At 39.9% G+C, this 8,830-nt stretch overlaps 1 protein-coding gene across 4 annotated transcripts in view; it reads left to right on the top strand.

The window, feature by feature from the left end:
* Positions 1-449: 449 nt before the first annotated feature.
* The window catches only part of adgrb1a (adhesion G protein-coupled receptor B1a), an 84,963-nt gene continuing 76,582 nt past the window's right edge, over positions 450-8,830 (top strand). For all 4 annotated transcript variants that reach the window (XM_047811549.1, XM_047811547.1, XM_047811548.1 and 1 more), the window contains exon 1: positions 450-921. The gene's annotated coding sequence lies outside the window, so the exon portion shown is untranslated. The remainder of the gene's footprint in view (positions 922-8,830) is intronic.

Genomic DNA, 8,830 nt, shown 5'->3' with positions numbered 1-8,830 from the left:
TTAAAAGTCACCCAATAAACTCTTTTTTTTTTTTTTTCTGGACAATCCAAGTTGCGAGGAAACCAGAAGACCTAGAAGAATTATAATGATAAATGTATTCATTATTTTTACATTTATTTATTCCAATTAATTGATTAATTAGCTTTCCATATGTTAATAATTCATTCATTATTAATTATTCATAAATAGGCTACTCCTAGTCCATTGTTTCAATCAGTGTCTCGTCTCGCTTCCTCAAAAGAAGTGAGTCTCTCTCTCTCTCTCTCTCTCTCTCTCTCTCTCTCTCTCTCTCTCTCTCTCTCTCTCTCTCTCTCTCTCTCTCTCTCTCTCTCTCTCTCTCTCTCTCTCTCTCTCTCTCTCCCACAGTGCGAACTGCTGCATCTCCACTAGGGGGCGACGTTGTAGGATAAACACTTCAGTGACGAACCCCCAGGTTTCAAAGCCCGAATGTGTTTAGTGCGGACAGACGGACGGGCAGAGGGACATCAGGGCAGAGCCGCGAGCAGGAATTCCACAGTCCCTCAGCACAGAGGACAAGAGACAGACCTGAGCACATCTCCCCGGATCCTGCACTCATCCCGAGGGGCACTTTAGTCTCAAACAAACAGGACAACAATATCAAGACTTTCGGATTTATTGTACACATTTCTTGGTGACACAAAGAGAATTCCTTAAGGAGAGTGGCAGATATTTGAACTGGCTCGGAGTTGCGCACTGCCCCGAATTTACGGATTCTTAATTTGAATGCGGGGTTTTTTTCGGGTTTTCCCCTGAAATCCGCGGAGGACAATCTGAACAGATCTAGCCTGTTGAAAGAAAGAAAACTGGACATTTTTGACAAGTTGGAGGAATGCTAGAGGACTTTTGGGAAAGGTTTTTGAACAAACGCGTCTGGCGAGTGGAGATGCCAACTTTTCAGAGGTAAATCCCAGTTTTCCTTCTCTATATTCCTATAAACATTTTATAGGCTCATGGTGACTATTAGACTATAAGTGCGCGTTTAGTGAACTTCACACTCACAATCTGATGCCTTTATCCCAAACATGGTTATATTCCAAAAGTGTGGAATCCAAGTAAAAACCTCATTAGAAACTGAGATTATACATGTGTGAAGGAATTTTAATATAGTGAATCTGTGGGCTTTATAGTAGCAAATTTGACTAAAAGCAAGCTGGGAACATTTCCTATCTTTTCCATGTATATATTTATTCTAACAGGCGTATTTAAACAGACGTAAGGATTCTTATTCACTTATATGTTATATGCTGAACTACATATTTTGTTAAAAAAGAATTGTTTTTGAAGGCTCACTGTCTATAGTAGGATACCGGACTATAAATCCCATGCGCAAACTGAATTATTTCCCATGCGTCAAATGAACATCTAAGATCAAGAGAAACCGATTGGAAACACATCTGAGAACAGTGCCATCTGTTTTCTTTTCATTTCCCGTTGTGAGGCGCCGCACTTGCTTCCTGTTGGATCTCCCTCTGGATTATCACCCGGTAGTCTCCTTTTAAAAGTGTGAACTCTGTCCCTTCCGGCTCGCTGCAGCCTCTCTCATTCTCATTTTTCCCATTTTAGTGACAGGAATAGGATAACGCACATAACTTTATAGACATTTCGGCATTTCTGAGTGCTTTAACACTTCAGTTGTTCCAAAACGCGCACTTTGCCATCGCAGTTTTTGCGCAGGTTGGTTGTTGCGCGTAACTGCAGAGTCTGTGTAAATAAGGTATGTGTATACAATTAAGCTATTACTGTACAGTGTGTGTGTGTGTGTGTGTGTGTGTGTGTGTGTGTGTGTGTGTGTGTGTGTGTGTGTGTGTGTGTGTGTGTGTGTGTTTGTGTGTGTGTGTGTGTGTGTGTACGTGTACGAGTGTGTGTGTGTGTGCGCGCGCGCGCGTGTGTTTGTTGTCCCCCCAGTCGATTCCATTTATTTTTCTTTATAGGGAACGCCATTATAAATTAACCCAGGTGACTAAAATGTGTGTGTGTGCGCGTGCGTGCGTGTGTGTGTTTGTGCATGTGTCCATTGTAAAGCCGTTAAATCTCGTGAAATGAAGCTTTCAGTAGAAGACCGCGCACGCATTTCGTGCGGTTTTGCGGACACTGGACTATTTCAGGAGAATGAATGGACTATTTAGAATACGTATCTCTTTCTGGCATCATCATTAAAGGTTGCCTGTACTTTTTTATAGATTAGCACATGTTGCATTCATGCTTTCGGCTACAGAGCTCACGCAGGCGTATGGCACTGGGTATGAGAGAGTGTGAGCGCAGGCACCAGGTTTTGCGAATCGCACCGGCTCTTGGCTGTAGTGTCGGGTTTGAGCGATAGGGGGAGATTGTATAAGCGCACTATTCTCATATTAACCCAAACGGGAGACCTGATTGCGCACGATCAAGAGGTTCTGTCTCTGTACACATGCCTAACCTCTCTCTCACACACACACACACACACACACACACACACACACACACACACACACACACACACACACACACACACACACACACACACTGATCCAGGAGTATTCACCTAAAAGTAGTTAGGACACTCTCAGAACACAGGGGTGTTACCCTTAAGGGTAGAGCATTTGAATTTCAATTTATGCACCTTACACTTGGGAACAAATATATTAAGAGTCTTTATAACAAAACTGCTAAATAAATTCACTTCAATTAGTTAAATAAAGGAAAGATTTAAAGTTACACTTTGCACCTTTGAAGGTAAAAGATACATACTGAAGGTCAGGTGCTACAGCCTTGTCAGTGATAAGGAAAGGTACCGTTTCTGAGAGTGACGAGACAGCTTAGTTGATTAAACATTTGTAAGGAGATATGATCCAGCTGAGCTGGAATGAAAAGCTACTGATAAGACTCAGGACCAAAAAGGGTATCATGCCTGCTTGAAGTGGGAACAATATCATATTATATAATTAAATGTTAAAGACATTTTCAATTCTTTGTTTTGCTAAGGCACCAACCAAACACTTGCACTACAAGTAACAATCATGTAACATCATATATAATGTGCAAAAGGAAACTTACACAAATATTGATTGTATTATATAATCGAAGCACTGGGGAAGCATACAATATCTCAGAAATGGCACTGTGATAAATTTACTTATAGCAAAATACATATTGCTCATCATACTGAAGTACTGCAATGCATGACATGTTAATCATTAGTGGATTTAAAAATCAAGCAAAAAAATTATAAAATATTTTTGTATTTTGATTGGGTTTTTATTACTACAACAACAACAACAACAACAACAACAACAACAACAACAACAATAATAATAATAATGTTATCCATATTAATATGCTATTATTATAAGTATGTTACCTTTAATAACAGTTATAGGTCTATACACTTTTTAATGCTGCTTTCAATTTTTAAACAATCAAAATCCTTAATTGCAGCTTCATTGCCTCAGTTAAAACTTTTTGCCTTGTCACTGGGTTATTTCCAGATGCAGACATGAACAGGACAAAGCTCTTACCTTATGGTTACAGATGTTTGGCAAGCATGGTTTTTTTTTTTATCTAAAGCAGAAGGAAAGAGGGATACATTAAGAGTAAAAATAGCCATTGTGTGAGCAGCCTGACAGCACAGTTTTAATCACAGAAGGGGATGAGATGGGGCACGCCGGCACAGTTGGCTTTTGGAGGGCAGCCATGCGTACCTTTCAGCCTAGATGTCTCCCTTTGTTTTTGTGCTTGCTGCCTCCTCAGACCATGTCCTCTCTCTTTCACTCTCACTCTCTGTCTCTCTCCCGCTGTCTCGCCTTCCTGCTGGTATCTTCCCCTTTTGCCATTTAGTTTACTTCACCTTTGCAGTAGACTCCCTATCTGCAGGCAGTACCATGAGGCAAGAAAAGGCTAACATTGTGTAAATACATATTCCCCTAAAGTATGCCCATTCATCAGCATGAGCTGCCACAGACACTCAAGATTGAGACTTAGCTTTTGACACAAAGGTGTTTTCACGTTCTTTTAACCCGTCTCTGGAAATAATATCACAGCAATAATTTCACACCAGGCTTAGAGAATCACAGCTGACAATTTAATATCAGTAGAACCGGAAATAGAATAACTGCAGATAACTTTAGTATGCACAGATAAACAGTGTGGTACGTATTGTATTCACTGTGTAAAGAATACAACACAACGAGGTGTTCTTGTACATGAATCAGTGATCATGCAAAGTATTCATGAAGTGTTTTATTCCTCTTATACCACAATGATGTGCAAATTCTTTATGTAAACATTTATAGAAAAATAGTTAGATACTGTTTATAGTTGCACTGCATCATGAAGGCAATCATGTCCTGTCACCACTTCCAATATATCAGATGTAAATGATCAGTCTTTTATCAGCCTGTCTTTTTTAATTATTCTCGTATTTAATAAGACAAAAAATGCAGCTTGTCATTCACAAAGTACAAAAAAAGCACAAACATCTCCATCCTGAGCACTCTCCCATGTCAGAAAATGAACTGACTGCTATACTGACTAAACCATGCTGTAGCTGAACAGTAATCCACAGCCTCAGATCAATCATATCTGAACATGTCAAATTCTTGTGATCTAAATGTGTATATTACACAATATGTACAGAGTACAGGGATCTTAGCATACTGAAAGTGTAAATGTAATTATACTGGACTATACCGAATAATAGGTCCTGTGCCTGTGAGGTAATGTGACCACAATTAAGTGCATTAAATCTGTTAATTCTTAAGGCTGGAAACATTGCTGCCTTGTACAATAAAATGACATCAAGAATTTGTTCTCATTATACCAATTGAGCTCAGACAGTCTGATGAAGCACTGTGACCTTTTTGCTGAACATTTCTAGGACTGGAATAGAGAAAGTGTGGTTGCAGGAGGCAGACCTAGTGATTTGTGGGTTAAAAACCCAACAGAATGAGTTTCACAGCCTCTGGCTGTCCTCAGACCAGCAATCAGGACTCAACTAGATTGCATTTGGTGGCTTGCTTTTTAAATTTGGATCCTAATCAGGGTCTGTATTTCTCTCTAATGAAGCTGTGCCAGGGTGCTGGCAGACACAGAAGTGACCATGGGCATAGAATAAAGAATAGAGGGAAGATATAAAACATTAGCTGTCCCTCTCCATGTCCCACGCCTTGTTAAAGAAGATGGCGACTTTCCACTGTCACACAGAGACACTGAGATGGATGCCACACTCCTGTGCAATCTGCTCAAGCTGTTATTGTGAACAGAACCAAAGTGAGGCAATCCATGATAAGAAACAGCAGCGGGATTACTCTCAATGGAATGCGATCTTAAATCATTCCCTTGCTCTACTACAGGATAGAGAACATAGGAAATCCTACCGCAGCGCGGTTACTTTCTCTAATATAATGGTTAGAATGTGTTGGTAAATTTTTCTCTAACAGCAGTACTGACAAGTGTGTTGGTTGAAATAAAACAATTTATAAATGTGTTTTTATTTAACAAAGACATGGTGATTTATATGATAAAAGTAGACTTCTTCGTAACATTTATGAAAGGAGTCTCCTGTGTCAGCACTTTGGAAAGGCCTGTAAGATTTCTGCCATGGGACAGTAGTCCAGGACAGAGGAATTTGAGATCACAATATGATGTGAAGTGATTTTTGTCTTATTGACATCAATAATAATGTTAAGGATTGTGAAGGAAGGACATTTTATAGCTGCTATAATATAGGAGGACTTTTACACTAGCAATTTAGACTGAAACAGAATACGGTTTGAATGAAAAATTGGCATGCAAACCGGGAAGTGCACCACAATACAGAACCCAAAACTACCTGTAGCAGGTGATGTGAGTTCAGATGAGTTGACAGTGACAAGATGACCCGGCAAAGTATGGTGACCCATACTCAGAATTTGTTCTCTGCGTTTAACCCATCCAAAGTGCACACACACACACAGCAGTGAACACACACAGCAGTGAACACACACCCGGAGCAGTGGGCAGCCATTTATGCTGCGGCACCCGGGGAGCAGTTGGGGGGGTTTGGTGCCTTGCTCAAGGGCACCTCAGTCGTGGCCAGCCCGAGACTCGAACCCACAACCTTAGGGTTAAGAGTCAGACTCTCTAACATTAGGCCACGACTTCCCCCACGTCATTTGTTTTCACAATACATGTGTACCATGAGAGGAAGCAAACAAAACTCTACAGTTTGTGTGTTTTTGATGATGTAACATGAACGCAAATGTGCCGGGGATGAATGAGAGAATGAAGTGAGAATGAACGACCAACGCAGCAGGAGGAACGATCCCAGAAAACCTGCCCAGTGTGAAAAGCACCTAATTAAAAAAAAAAGAACCATAAATTGCAATTGGTTAAAAAGCACATACAATTTATTAATGAATTTAAAATATAATCGTATGCAAATTGTTGTAAAACACCTTGAGATGTTCTCTTATGGGTAAATAATCACACCACTCTATCGCAGGGTAATAACAGCACATCCTATTGTGCATTATTCCTTACTTAATGAAGCTTTCTTTGGGCATGACTGAGTGTCTTTGAGCCCGCAAGAGCAGAGAGCACTAAAAATAAGGCTGTGAGGATCTCATGAAGAAGAACACACCTTTGTCACCTTGTTCTAATTAAGGAATGTAACCCCACAAGAGGGTAACAAGCTGGAATTCACATGTGCAGCCGTAAATTTTGTCGGTGAGACTTGTCACCTTTCTTAGCTAATTACAGATGCTAAAATCAGAATGATGCATGTCAGTGGTGATGCTACATTGCCTGCTTGCGTGTATATGTGTCCTCAGTCTTTCTCCGGCACGGGGTGAGGGGAAGTACTGCTGATAGCAGATGAGATAAAACACAGCAAAGCATCGAATGCAGCTCTTTTCAGGTCTTTGTTCCTCTACGAAGCTGCCTGTTCAGCACATGCAGTCGATAAGCACTGTTAACTCCCTGCTATTAATGAAATGAAAATGAGCTCTGGAGACATTTGTTCAAGGCCTGGGACCATTATTGTTGTGCAGATTCATATAGGAGTTAAGATGCTTGCAATTGCATGTGACTGCAAAATTTCTTACAGCTGTGACATACTGTATACAATTTGTGATTTTATATGTCCTCAATTCCAATTTCCAAATTCCACATCAGGTTCTATAATGCTTTTCATGTCTAAAGGGTTTTTTAGTATACAATCCATGTGTAACATACTGTAGACTAATAATAGTTATTGTTCTTTTTCACATTTATTTACCATTCAAAGTTCCCTGACCTTTTATTTACACCAAGACCCCCAGCCGAAAACAGCCGAACGCTTCACAGTTATCTTTTGTACTGTGTATTTAATTATCTTCCCATTATCTGGTGATTCATTCTGTATGTATTTGGAAAATGCAACTGTATGCAATTCATCCTAGGCTGCAAATCAATTCATTGGCTGAAAGACATTACATCTTGGAGTGCCTGTGTAATTTTTAAAGCCCTATGATTTCATTGCTCCTTGGTGTCAGTTTAAGATCAGCATGTGTACAGAATTCAATCAAAGCATCTGTAATAGGACATGAATGAAACATAAATGTGCTTTTCACACTCTCTGTGTTCTGCTCTGAGAACAAGGGAAGCTTTGATCTGAAGTGCATGCATAATCCTCACTATCTGACATCACCATCTCCATTCTCTGTATAAATCCTACAGGATCTCAAGAGGCCCAAACCTCTGCAGCACTTTTATTTGTGGAGCAGTTTTGGAGCCAGGGCACTACATGGTTTTATGTTGGTTCTACTGTATGCTGAGCAAAGATCAATGTCTGTGATGTACAAAACCATATCTGTTGTGAAATACATTACAAAGATTGACAGAAGTGAAAAGGGTCAATCATATGGAGTCAATAATGTCCATACATCATGTGAAAAATACTTGTTATCCATGCTAAGGCTAATATAGCCTCTCTGTGTTTTTCAAAGGACCCATTTTTAGGGCTAGTTTTTTGCATTTTGTGTGTTTTCGGCATGTAATTGGGCTGGAAATTATAGCGTTACTCTAACAGTTTACTAGATTAGTAGCCTATTGCTATAATCATATTTGCTAGTCTCTCACTGAGACTCTGTCATTAATGACATCCTACCCTACCAAAACCTCTGGTACCTCTGGTACAATGTTGCCATTTAGTATTAACTGGTGTAATCTTTTTGTTCTTACATTGATTGAATTGTTCCTAGGTTTCACAAGAAAGTTTACTCCTCGTTTTTCTGAGCTCATATGGTGCTTTTGTGATATTGTGCCAGCTATTATAATTGTCTCATGCTGCTTTTGTGCATGTTGTGGAGGAACAGATGCACACAAATGCATCTCATCCACTAATTCCTCATACTCTAACGTGGCAGCAAAGAAACAGCCTTTCAAAAAAAAAATCTGTCTGTAATCAGGCTCGAATTTATTGCCTTGTTTACTATAAATATATTTTGCATGTTTCCCTTCAACAAAGGAGAAGAAAAAGAAGAGAAGAGAGTAGAAACAGCTGTTTGCAGTAATGTAGCCTGTCCAATCTGGTCCTGTCAGCGTTTTGTCTGAGGCAGCTCGACCTCTGTCTTTCCATCCCATTAAGTCCCAAATTCTGCACAAATGTTTTTTTTTTTTTTTGTTTTTTTTTGAGGCAAACTGCAGCTGCATGTAATGTTAACTGTGCACATTTATAGTATGTGTGTGTATTTGTGTGTGTGTGTGTGTGTGTGTGTGTGTGTGTGTGTGTGTGTGTGTGTGTGTGTGTGTGTGTGTGTGTCAGGACATGGGACATGCATCCTAAGAATAAAGGGTGTTTATCTGGCACACTGTG

Source organism: Tachysurus fulvidraco, chromosome 3 (assembly GCF_022655615.1).
Source record: "Tachysurus fulvidraco isolate hzauxx_2018 chromosome 3, HZAU_PFXX_2.0, whole genome shotgun sequence".
Classification (NCBI taxonomy): Eukaryota; Metazoa; Chordata; class Actinopteri; order Siluriformes; family Bagridae; genus Tachysurus; species Tachysurus fulvidraco.
Note: the sequence above shows the minus strand (reverse complement) of the source record. Positions and strands in the feature narration are given on the sequence as shown.